This window comes from Bombus terrestris, chromosome 12 (assembly GCF_910591885.1).
Source record: "Bombus terrestris chromosome 12, iyBomTerr1.2, whole genome shotgun sequence".
Taxonomy (NCBI): Eukaryota; Metazoa; Arthropoda; class Insecta; order Hymenoptera; family Apidae; genus Bombus; species Bombus terrestris.
This window is the reverse complement of record NC_063280.1, coordinates 11,395,001-11,407,095: the sequence shown is the minus strand read 5'-3', so window position 1 is coordinate 11,407,095 and position 12,095 is coordinate 11,395,001. Positions and strand designations below refer to the sequence as shown.

Below are 12,095 nucleotides of genomic sequence, written 5' to 3'. Positions count from 1 at the left end.
TTTTGTTTTGTTAGATTCACGATGTCCCCTCAGAGGGGACAGCCAAGTGCAAAGAGTTAAACATTCGATTTGCTCGCGTTAGTGAGAAATTTGAAAAATTTATTTCAAAGTTCACTTTCCGAATGTACGTTTTGTATATCGCTGTTTCGTATTGTAGTGGTATAACTCAACACATCTCAAGTTTGATATATGTGCCAGATGTACATTATCAGCTGCTTGTTTTAGTTTTGTGTCAAAGACAAAAATTATTACTTACGCTATCAACTTGGCCTTAGATGTACAACGTTAGCTCATTTTCATTTGAGATACCATGAGTGTAATATCGTACTGCTTCCGTGAATAGTGTCATTATGTTACGTCGTTCCTATAATGTCATTGATTGACTCGTGAAGATTTCTTTGCGAAGTTTAAAACGCCTCTCTGAATTTTACATCTTGAACGAACAACGATAGTTTATGTGAATCATCTAAGTAAACGTTAGTATTTCTTTAATGTTTTGCTTTCTTTCATCTTTGTGTGTACATACTTATATATATATATTTTTTTATTTTTTGTATCATTTCGTATTTAGAAAATGATCGTTTTAGTGATCAATTTATTCATATTATGTTGACATCAGGATTATTTGAATATTGATAGTGAAATTATTAATGCAATTCAGTTATGTGAATGTTATGGATTACAGTAGTACATCATAACTGTATGCTGTACGAACAATATATTATTAATATCATTACCATATCATTAGCTCACTTATTTAAACGATATACGTAAATTTCATACTCTATATTTTAACTTTACCCTGTTAGTAATCCGTGTCATTTACGGACATATTTAAAACGATACAATATTCGTGAGTTCGTACTTTAAAAGCGACCAAATCAAAATATTGGAAAGACGATGTTTTAATTGCAGAAAAATATTACAATTTCCTTATTTTCCTAACAAAAGGATAACATTATAATCTTCTGCGTTATAATATCTAAATGATAAAAATTCCGAATCAAAGGATGGAACGTATTTCAATGATAAATTCATCGAATATCGCCGAAAGAGAATTTTCGAACTTCTTACGTTTTTCTAATATTCAAATGTTTCGCTAGAACGGAGAAGGCAAGCTGTCTGTCATATAAAACGAAGAAGAACTTATGTATATGAAGATTCAAGCTTTACTTCTTACCACGTACCCACCTCGAAGACTATTCTGGCTTCAAACCAGCTGGCACCATTAACCCAAATATACATACATATATGCCATTCATAATGAAGAGAGTTCCCAGTAGATAAATTAATCACAAACTCCCCCATGCATTCTTCGCAACTATAGACCTCGGAATTCCCCGATTTGATAATTTACCAGTGAATGAAAGATTCAGGTATCGACAGAAAGTATTATCCGAGGTTTACTTTCACGCTATCTACGTACGTACATATATGCACATAAAAGCATACGCATACAATGCTTCGATAAAACTAGAATTTATAATAACTTCCATATATATATAAATATAATAATTTGATTGGTAGTTAGACAAACTCGTGACAGATTTTTCAAGAAGGGTTCTATAATTTGGAACATTTCTTTTTCCATATTTGTATCAAATTTTCAACTTTTATAAATAAATTAATCTATGAAACAGAAACTAGATTTTCGTATTTAGACTGATATATAACGAACGTCAATGTGCTTGAAGTTAGTAGCGCGAAGAAAATAAATTATACGCTTTCTGCAAAAAGAATTTCCTTCGCCAAAAAGTAGACTGCAGGAGAAATTGATGAATATTTATGCGTGTACATCCAACAAACTTGCATAACATAAACACAATCTTTCATAGTCTATCTTCGCACGTCGGTCTATTTAAAAACAATATTTCTTAAGCGTACAAACACTCGAAGCGTCTCGTATAGCCGTGCCAGTTCGTATACGTGAGAGTGCGTTTTAAACTCAAAGCGCGCAGCCTTTTCTAAACGAAAATCGCGTTCGTCGGTGATGCAACACCTGCAGTTCCTTTCAAAGAAAGATCTTCGAGTACAGGCACGGCCAAGCATTCTTGCGCGGCCCCCTCTATTTCAAACTGTTTTCTCGGTGCGTAGAAACGCGGCATAAGTTGGTGGCGCGACGTTCCGCGGACAGGTGAGCGTGGAAACGGAAATGGAACGCGCGTCTGGTGGACGTGTGCTTGGCCGCGCGAGTACGGGCCAGCTCGCGTGGGACGAGCGTGTGCTGGTGCGGATTGACGTCGGTGTGCGCACCCACGCCACACACCACGCACCGTTCGTGTTCTCCACACCGGCTTGCCCGACTATAGGATCAATATAAACGATGACATAGCGAGAGCTCATCTTTAAGCCACGCCTGCGAGGCCGCGAGCGCCAATGCAGCTACGATCCACCGGCCACGCGGCCAATAGGCGGCTAGCATCGATTTTTCGCGGGCTTTTTTTTCGCGAAAGTGAATTTCTTCGCGACGCTAACGGGAGTGCCGGGCCAAGCGCAACAGAGAGACACGCGGAGAAACGGTGGGACGAGAGAGAGTATCGCACGGTGGCGAGGAAGCAGCGAGACAGAGATGATACCGTCGAGTGTACGGTAGGGAGAGAACAGGGATGGAAGTAGAAATAGAATGAGGCGCTACGCGCGAGGATGGTGTAGCAGCGATGGTGCGAGAGAGGGAGTGTAGCAGGGAGTAAAAGAGGAGACGCCCGTGGAGAAGGCGGAGGATGAGGATCGATGAGGACAGGGTGACTCTTCCAGGGGTAAACGAACCCCCATTTCATCTACCCTTCGCGCTGTTATCGGCTGTCCCTTTTTCAATCGACGGAACCCCTGCTGCTAGAGTATCGACGTAGCCCGCGAGTTCATCTGCATGCGTGGCCTGTTGCCTGTTGCAAGACGCGGCCGCATGATGCAGCCACGCCGCGCACGTATACATCGTTCGTCACGCTTTTTCACGCGCTCGTTCAAACACGCGACACGCCAGTCTGTCGGTCCGCCGAACATTAATCCCGCACGTCCGTTGGACAACGATGGTTCCGCGAGCTATCGATGGGCTTTAACAAATCGAACCGGGCTATGGGAAAAGAAGATATCGCTCGAGATCAGATTTCAGAGAAATGAAAAACATTGTAGGTGTCTAAAGGTAGTTTTTATTCTCTTTTCTGACACATCCGTGGAAGAGGCCCAACGTGCTAGAATAAAATGAAAAATTAGATCAATGTACATTTGGTGACCGATCTTTTTATTTCAGAATAAAATATTTTCGACGGAGATAGAAGAATTTTTCTCACAATTTGGTTCTTCTTATCCCGAAGTAAACTGGAGAATTTGATATTCGGAAATGAATATCTGGTTAGTAGATTACTCGATAATCTCGATAACACTCGTGAAAGCTTGTCAAATTGTTCTTCGTCTGATATTTAATTTCAATTCGGATTTCATGGGAAAACGATGTCTTCGCTATTCCGGGCAAGAAATGGTTCGAACAGATCATTTGTAATCAACGATTTATAAGAGGTATCACGAAGCCTGTCGGTCCGCCGAAGGCTTCATGTGCTTCAAAATTCATCATTATTTCCTTTGCCATTATAAATCAATATCTCTTCTGAAGAAAATCCCCGTTATAGGTTAGAAACCTACAACGTGCTTCATAACGATTGTTGGATGCGGAATTATTCATATATAATTTTCGAATACGAAAAATATACGATACTCATTAGCTCATAAGGGGTTTCATCAGTTTCATCGCTTCGATTTACCATCAATTCACCACTTAAAACAGCTGATTAAACTGGATGCGATAACACTTGTATGTTTCTTGTGTCTTATCGCCATTGTTGTAGATACCTGTGTATGTTACAATGATTTGTTATCAAGTTGAAAAGTAATATATTTTCTGCAATCTACAACAACGCCTTCTTCCTTATATCTATATCTACATACAAATATCTTTATAATGAATAATTATGAGAATGTCGAAAATGCATTTCCAGGAAATTTGTTTCGAAGTTTTTAACTATTGAAATTTATGTAATACCTAATACCTAAAACATATTTGTATTTATCATAAAACAAAATTTTCTTTCCATCTTCTATAATTCAGTTTGTATTCATTTCTTCGTGCAAATTCTGATCTACGATTCTTTTTAAGATTCTTTTTCGCTGATAAACCGTTTCCTGATACCGATTCTCGTTAAAATAATTCTACATTATTTTGCATGCGTTCACTGTTTAGTCCTTGTGCGGTAAATGTTCATTGTAGTACTCTGATTGGCCATAGAAATTCTTCTCGTGTGGTTATGAGTTAAGCAGTTTTATGTAACCCACGAAACAATTACCTTTCGCATACAATCTTCCAATTATCAATTCATTCGAATTTCATTGAGAATCTTGTAATCCAAATTCTAAATTGAATTTCTTAGTTATACTATCTGCTTATTTTAATTATGGATAATAAGCTGAAGATTTGTTACAACTGCATCTTTGTGTAATAAAAGGGATTATATATCACGAGAAATATCATATCGTGATGCCATATTCCTATACGCTATTGTACTTAATACTAGTTATCTTACGAGACACTTTTTAATTTTTCGAATACGTCATTGAAATTAATATGTATGGTATTGAAAGTACAATACTATTTGGTTCAGGTCGAATGTAGCCGAAGTAGTAAGATTTAATTATAAGATATAAACAAGATGAATGTTGAAGATAAAGTAATTCGATTATCTAGGTATATTAGATATTTGAAAATTCGATGAAAAAGTTATTCAGAAGTAACCATGTCAACGATATTCGATCGATAGGTTACAAATCTGTATTTATTTAAAATTGACCATGACGTAAACAACTTGCTGTTTAATTCAATCCTTATTGAATGAGATGAGAATTACATGGAAATATATAGTTTCATATAAATTCTCTTTGTAGAATATATTTATTGAGATTAAAGTCTAAAATTTCCTACAAAAGAAATACGTACTATTTTGTATAGAAAGAACGGATGTTGATTTACATATACGCAAAAAATGTTCGACTTTGTCAGTTCAGTACTCTGTGACGCGAAACATATGGCGTAGGGAAGTTTGTTTCGCCTATTTCTACACGATTTTTGCGAAACAACACGAAATAGAATACATAAAGTAGTAACTAACTAAGAAGGACGATAACATGTACGAGGGTATAGTAACACACGAAAGAAATAAAGGAAATACAGTCTTTACCACAAAAAATGAATTACATTTGAAAAGGTCATAAATTAATATTATTATTAAAAGAAATTGGAATTTTAAGCAACTATACTACTTTTATAAAGTTATAAATTTGTCAAACTATCGATTAATAATTTCTTTAAACAATATGTACCATGTATTTTGTACCAAAACTAACGAGATTTAGTAATCTAATTTTATTAATTACGGATAAATAATAGCCTCTAAAATTAAAAAATTACCAATCCAGAATAATATAACATCTATGTGTTTTATCAATATTTTAAGATAAAAAGAGAAAAGGCGCCAATTCTCGTCTACTCTGCCCTCTATGGCGGTCCGTTAAAACACTCAACACACTATCGAAAAGATTCCACGTCTCGATAGCTCCACAGATAACTCGATAACTCGAGTCATTTGTGGTTTACGGAACACGGCGTCACATCTCCTGTAATATCGATCATTTAAAGATCTTATTACCCTCTTTATAATTTATAACATATTGTCGAGTACATGTATATATGTATATATGTATGTATAATATATGTGTACGTACTTCTATTGTTTAAAAATAAAAATTAAAAAACTGTAGTTATTAAGTACAAAAAGCTTAAAAAGTTTAATTATATCTGTATGTTAAGAAAAAGTTATCTGCACATTTAATACAAATAGAACCACAGACATGATCCCTCGTCCATCGATTTCCTTTTGTCGTTTAAAATTAACGAAACATTTACAACAGGCCATGAAACTATTCGCTCACTATTTGCAATGAAAACAACGGAAACACTTTTGAAGCATTCGTTCTGACTTTCTTACGTGTATGTCGTGGAGACATGAACAGATATACGTTTCCACTTTCATTTTTTATTATACTAGAATGAAGAACAAACGAGCATCCGTTCGCCTAGTGTAAATATATCATAATAATAGATTACGTTCAGATAAACGAATATAATGATTAGAAGTTTGTTTAATTGAGCATTAACATGGTAATAATTAAGGTCTTGTTTGAATAAACGGAGCACGTTGAAACGAACTAATTACAATAAACGTAACGTTATAAATTGTAGTGGACGTAATAAAAGCTCTGATCCTTTTCGAGGTCGGTATTTCAGGATGCGAGATACGAAATTTCATATAATCTCACGTCTATTCCGTATTTAATTAATGAGAAAAAAATTTATTTAATTAATGATGAAATAAAATTTTAAATTTTATTATGTAAAATTATAAAATTTATTTAAAAAAAAATATATTTCGAATGGAGGCGCCGGGTATCGATCCCGGTACCTCTCGCATGCTAAGCGAGCGCTCTACCATCTGAGCTACGCCCCCCACGTTTTACGATGTTCTTATCTTGTATTTTTATATTCATTTACTTTTATATGATGAAGATTTTACTTATTTTACATTACAAAACCCGTAATAATGCATGAAATGCATATATTGAACGATCTAAATCAATATTATTGCAATAGTATTAAATGTTTATTATGGACTGTAAAAATGTTACATTTCACATCAAATTTAATTTTTGTATGTTTTTAGATAAAGGAATGCTAACTTTTTCTTTTATTAAAACATGTACAAGTTAGAGTTTGTATAAGAAACATAAAACAGTTCTGGTTCATGGTAGTGATACAATTAAACATGTTGGCCGTGACAATCACCACACATACTCATGGTCATATTATTTATTGCTTCTTAACTATCGGCGTTATGCAAGTAAAATCTTAGTAAATGTAGGTACTTACTATCAATTCCATGAAACAAAAAGCCACATTTACGTTGTTTAAATTATAGGTCAACTTGCATTCGTCTTACTGTTAAAGTATAGTTCAAACGTAATTTTCATAGTTTAAGAATTTAACATTGTATTTCATAGAAATATATATATACAATGATAAGATTGGATGCAAAATAGTAACTTTGACCTTCTGTTTTGACAAACTTTTCTAATTTTATGTTTTAACGATAAACAAGTACGAGTTAATAATAATAGACGTGCATATTATGAAATAAATTTTAAAATATCGCAGTTTAAGCAATCAAGCACGAGTACGTACTTGACGTGAATTATATTGTTATGCGAGATCGCGACGGGTTCGCGCATAAATCGAGCGCGGAACATGAAACGAAAAGCAGCGATGACTCGAGCGCGACTGATATTGCCGATTGTTAAAAAGTGACATCTGTTGCGAATTCTCAATTAAGTGCCGATCAATCAGGTTGCAACCGATCGGTTGATATCGCGAACCTTGAACGAAATTATTAATTAACGCTCAAGGTGGAGATATATTAAATATGGCGAGTAGTAGTATGGCTTGGTTATTTATTTGCATCTTTTAGTATACACGAAGAGTTTGACGTTCTGATAAAGATTATTGTAAGATTTTGTTGATATAGCTTCCACAAACTTAGTCTGATCTTTGTATACTAACTTTCCTTATGACTGTTTCGTTTGATTTGACTCATCGGGCACTTAGGGTGATTATAACCTCTTAACGAAATCCGCATCACTTGGGAGATAGGAAACCACATCGAAAGATTTGGACTTTCCCAACAAAGGCAAAGATGCTGTCCGAATCATAAACGGACGCCACTCCAAATCCCGAATAAAGTCGACTATGCTGACTCTTCTGAATTTTTCGCCGATCAACTGATTAACAATGACGCGAGCCGATATCAGCTCGCCGATTTCTACCTCCGCGTGCTCTTCTTCCATTGGTTTCCTTGAATTTTCCGAAGCATGCGCAAGTCTAAGCTATTTGAACGGCTAATATACAGAAAGGTCAACGGCGAATACGGAAGAATAAGAAATTACCGTCCTCCGTTGTTCGCTGTGATAACACTTCCAGGTGATAGAAAAAGAAACGCGACGAGCTAAATGGTTGGGATATAAGATATAAGGCAAAAACATTGATAAGATTCTTACTTTCCGTCGTATCGAAACAAACGAAACTTTCCGAAAATATGATGACTCGATGTTTCTTGTTTTTAACAATATGTTAATAATTAAACTTTATTTATTTAATCAAGAGCTTGGTAATGATTAACATAAAAAAATTTTTCAAGTTGGCTCGTTGGTCTAGGGGTATGATTCTCGCTTCGGGTGCGAGAGGTCCCGGGTTCAAATCCCGGACGAGCCCAAGGTAAATCTTTTTTGTTCTTTTCTTAATTATTCATAGGGTCGATAATTGTAGATTTAATGGTATAATATTCCATTTAACCGTTATTCTTTTTAATCAATGACTGGAGAGTTTAACTTATGTGGAATGTACAGCAAAGTATAAAGTTAAATTATAAATGTACTAATTGTGGTTACATTAGTAATTTTAAGCAATTTTGTACAGACTATTATGTAACGAACAAGTTACTTTTCCCTTGGCTGGATTATACATATAAACAAAGAAGTACCGGTCAGTTGGCAGCTAAATCTCAATGGACTATTTGTAAAACAGGATTAACAGGTTGATTTCATTCATTGCATTATTCACACGTTGTGTTATATTATCCATGTGTAAATATCGTTATGGATTATAAAATGTAACCAAGTTTGAAGCATTGATATGAAATTATTAATTTGTCAATATTTTTTATTCCATTTCATTGGGTCAGGTCTGTAATATTCACGAAATGTTGGCGAAAAAGGGCAACAGGTAATACGACTGCTGCCTAAAGTAACAGAAGATATGTTGTAAATTATTCTAGTTAGAAATGTAACAGTTAGAAGTTTTTATCCATTATCTGCTCACGTGTAAGACAGCTTACAAGGCTAGTTCAAATAAGTCCCTCATTACTATAGCCCACTTACAATGATGCAAAGATCATGCATATGCAAAGAAAGAAATATTGCAACGAATAAAAATTTATTATGAACCGTACCCGCCACTTTCAATGTTATCCTCGATTATTGCATAAAATAACCAAAAGTTATTGTGGCTATTTTATTATTAAATTATGTATAATTTATATGTCAATATACAGGTGCCCCCCATCACAGAATCCACAGAAATCATATTGTATGTCGTTAAAACTCATGGAAATATCCTGAATTTTAATTATTATTGTATCATGATCGGTATTGTTTCGCATAAAAATAACATACGATTATATACGTAAGGCGATGCAAATAGAATCTAAGATATGCAGGAAATGAATGGAAAAATCGCCTTTGCCTTTTATGTATTGTCGTAATCTACCAAGGTTGGCCGCAGCATTCAAAATCGATTTAGTTGATAGTATGCACAGAAACACCGGCCATTTAAACACCGTTATAATCGGTAAATGGGAAATGGTCTTAGGTAGCCGAAGCTATATAAAGGGGATGGCTCTACTATTACGGTCAGTGGGGTATATACTCGTCGTAGGTGAAACTCGTCTCAAAAATTTCAAGTCTCCTTTCTCTTCGTCCAAATTGGAAATTAACATCGCTTTTAAGTAAGTAAACTTACTTTTATTCAATGACTCAACTTTTATCTTGTTAACGTTAACTTCATGTTCATGAATTCGCGGATTTATTGAACGTTATTGGTCGATCGTATGATTTATCGATCGTTCTGTGCATTAATTCATTAAGAAAATGATGGTTGATGCGATGTTATTGCAATTCTATCGTAAATCATAGACATTATCACAGTGGAGTGATCGATCTGTAGCGAATCTTAAACGTAAGTCAATTGCTTGCTTAAATTGCGCGCTTTGATTAATTTTTAACATTTAAAAATAGTTAATGGTTAAATACCTTGTTTTTTAAGCAGGGAATGCGATAAATCTCTACTTGGAAAGATTAATTGAATTGTGCAAATAGAAATATAACGAGAACTTATCTTTCATGGTAAATTAATAAATTATAATTGCTAACGAATTAAAATTTATGAAGAAAGTAATTAGCTTTAGTTACTTTGCCGAATATTTTCATCTGTTATCGTTTTGTAACTTGTTTCGTATGTTTCAAATTATATCATTTTTTAACGTAAAATGACATCAACGTTATACCAGCAATTATAGAGATACTAATAAGATACATACTATTTAGACAGCTAATATGACATTAGAAAATGTGATAATAGCGTTCTGAATGATTATTATTTATTCGTTTTTTTTTATCTTTAACACCTTTCTCTACTTGATATAATTTTCTTTGATGAAACGAAGGCCGTTATGCTCGGACGCTTCGATTTTATATTCTTCCGTGTGTTCTTGATTATTTCAAGGACATTCTTTCTATGTTTAAAATTTTTATAGGTTCTTTTTGTTTATTAAACAGAGATAAGAGTATTTAGAGATGATTTTTTATATTTGATCAGTGAACAAAATTAGAACGCTAGTTGTTTTTAAATGTTAAACACTCCTTTTCCATATTACAATCAGCTTTTCCACCAAAAATCGTTTCTACAGAACTATTCGTAATATGTATTCTCAATTATCGTACATCGCATTAATTATTTTGATTTGACAAATTTAAGCAGCCTCTACTAATGAAATAATTTTAATCGAAAGCGTCATAATATATTCAATATTATTACATAAATGTTAGGAATTTATATATTTAATTATTTATTCACATAATTTTTCACAATTTATTCGCATATTATTCACAATATTTTCATAATTTATTCACATATTCATAATGATATTTTTATGTTAAATTTATGCTTTTATATCATTCTTATATAGTAGATGTCCGTATAATGTGATGTTTAGAGTAATAAGCGACGTTAACAGATCACTTGTTAACATCGAGGAATTCTATAATTTATGACATTAGAACCGCGTTAGACAATCTGTTTAGCAATTTACAATACTTTTACGAATTTCTTCGAAACGATTCTTGAAATAGAATCTTTTCCGTTTCCTTGGTGTTATACGCTGATTAAGTTTTTTTTTTTTTTTGAATAATTATGGAGAAAGCAGGAGAAAGTTTTCTATATGTGGGTATTTAAAGTTATGCAGCGCGGTTCAAGAAAAGTCAGTTACTCGTGGACCATTCTCGATTCGATATCTGTGTCATAGTTTTCAGTCACGTGTTATTCCATTCGATCGTCAGGATCGATTTCGATTTGAAATTTGAGACTCGTATGTTATTTGGTGCTAATGTTATGTGAGTATTTGTTTCGTGTGTCGCGAGCAAAACATCTTTTTCGAAACGTTTCGTTAAGAGTTTGATATACGCAACATCGTAAGCAAAGAAGTGTGCTTTGTTATTCACAAATCGTCATTTTGAATCTGTGAATGTTAAAAGCAAACGAGTTTCATAATTTCATGTATTTCAGTTTGATGTTCTTTGTGAAGAATTACGGATAATTGTGTTTTGTTTTAATTATCGCTTTAAGCAATAATGTGTCCTATTTATTAAAAATGTCATGGAGAATATTTCCTTAATGAATCTCAATTTGTGAAACAAGTGCACCTGTTAACTTGGAATAAAAGAAATGTACCGTTAATGTGTTGCAATGTAAATTAGTTCTTCTCATTTCCAGAGAAAATAATGTTTTGTGTGTGATGTGCTGACAAATAAAAATGTACACATTACGTTTCATTGGTAATGTTGCGAATGCATCGGATGTATCGGATCCGTTAGTGCAAATAGTTTCTGCTAGAAAGGATTATTCGTTCAGATGAAAGTAAAATATATCAATGTTTAGCCGTAAGACAAATCAGCACATGCGTTTCAAATCTTTTATATGGTTCAAGGAAAATAATTTAAATTTGTCTACAATCATTTTTTATTACATAATTATTTTTAGAATGTGTTTTGAATATTTTTATCAATACTATTTCCATTATCAAATAACATTCTTTCGTTGCCTTTTTTATCCTTTTTAACATCTTATTTATTTATCTATTTTATTTACAGACACAGAAATAATCAACCGAAGG

General features: G+C 33.7%; 1 protein-coding gene and 2 non-coding genes across 3 annotated transcripts in view; 2 read left to right on the top strand and 1 right to left on the bottom strand.

Moving 5' to 3' along the window:
* Window positions 1–6,475: 6,475 nt before the first annotated feature.
* On the bottom strand, window positions 6,476–6,548 carry TRNAA-AGC. The gene has a single exon. It is a non-coding gene; the product is annotated as a tRNA-Ala (tRNA).
* Window positions 6,549–8,290: 1,742 nt separating this feature from the next.
* On the top strand, window positions 8,291–8,362 carry TRNAP-CGG. The gene has a single exon. It is a non-coding gene; the product is annotated as a tRNA-Pro (tRNA).
* Window positions 8,363–9,523: 1,161 nt separating this feature from the next.
* Window positions 9,524–12,095, top strand: part of LOC100648451 (3,4-dihydroxyphenylacetaldehyde synthase) — an 8,350-nt gene continuing 5,778 nt past the window's right edge. Inside the window, exons 1-2 of the mRNA XM_003399611.4 lie at window positions 9,524–9,653; window positions 12,073–12,095. The exon at window positions 12,073–12,095 is cut by the window's right edge and continues 229 nt beyond it. The gene's annotated coding sequence lies outside the window, so the exon portion shown is untranslated. The remainder of the gene's footprint in view (window positions 9,654–12,072) is intronic.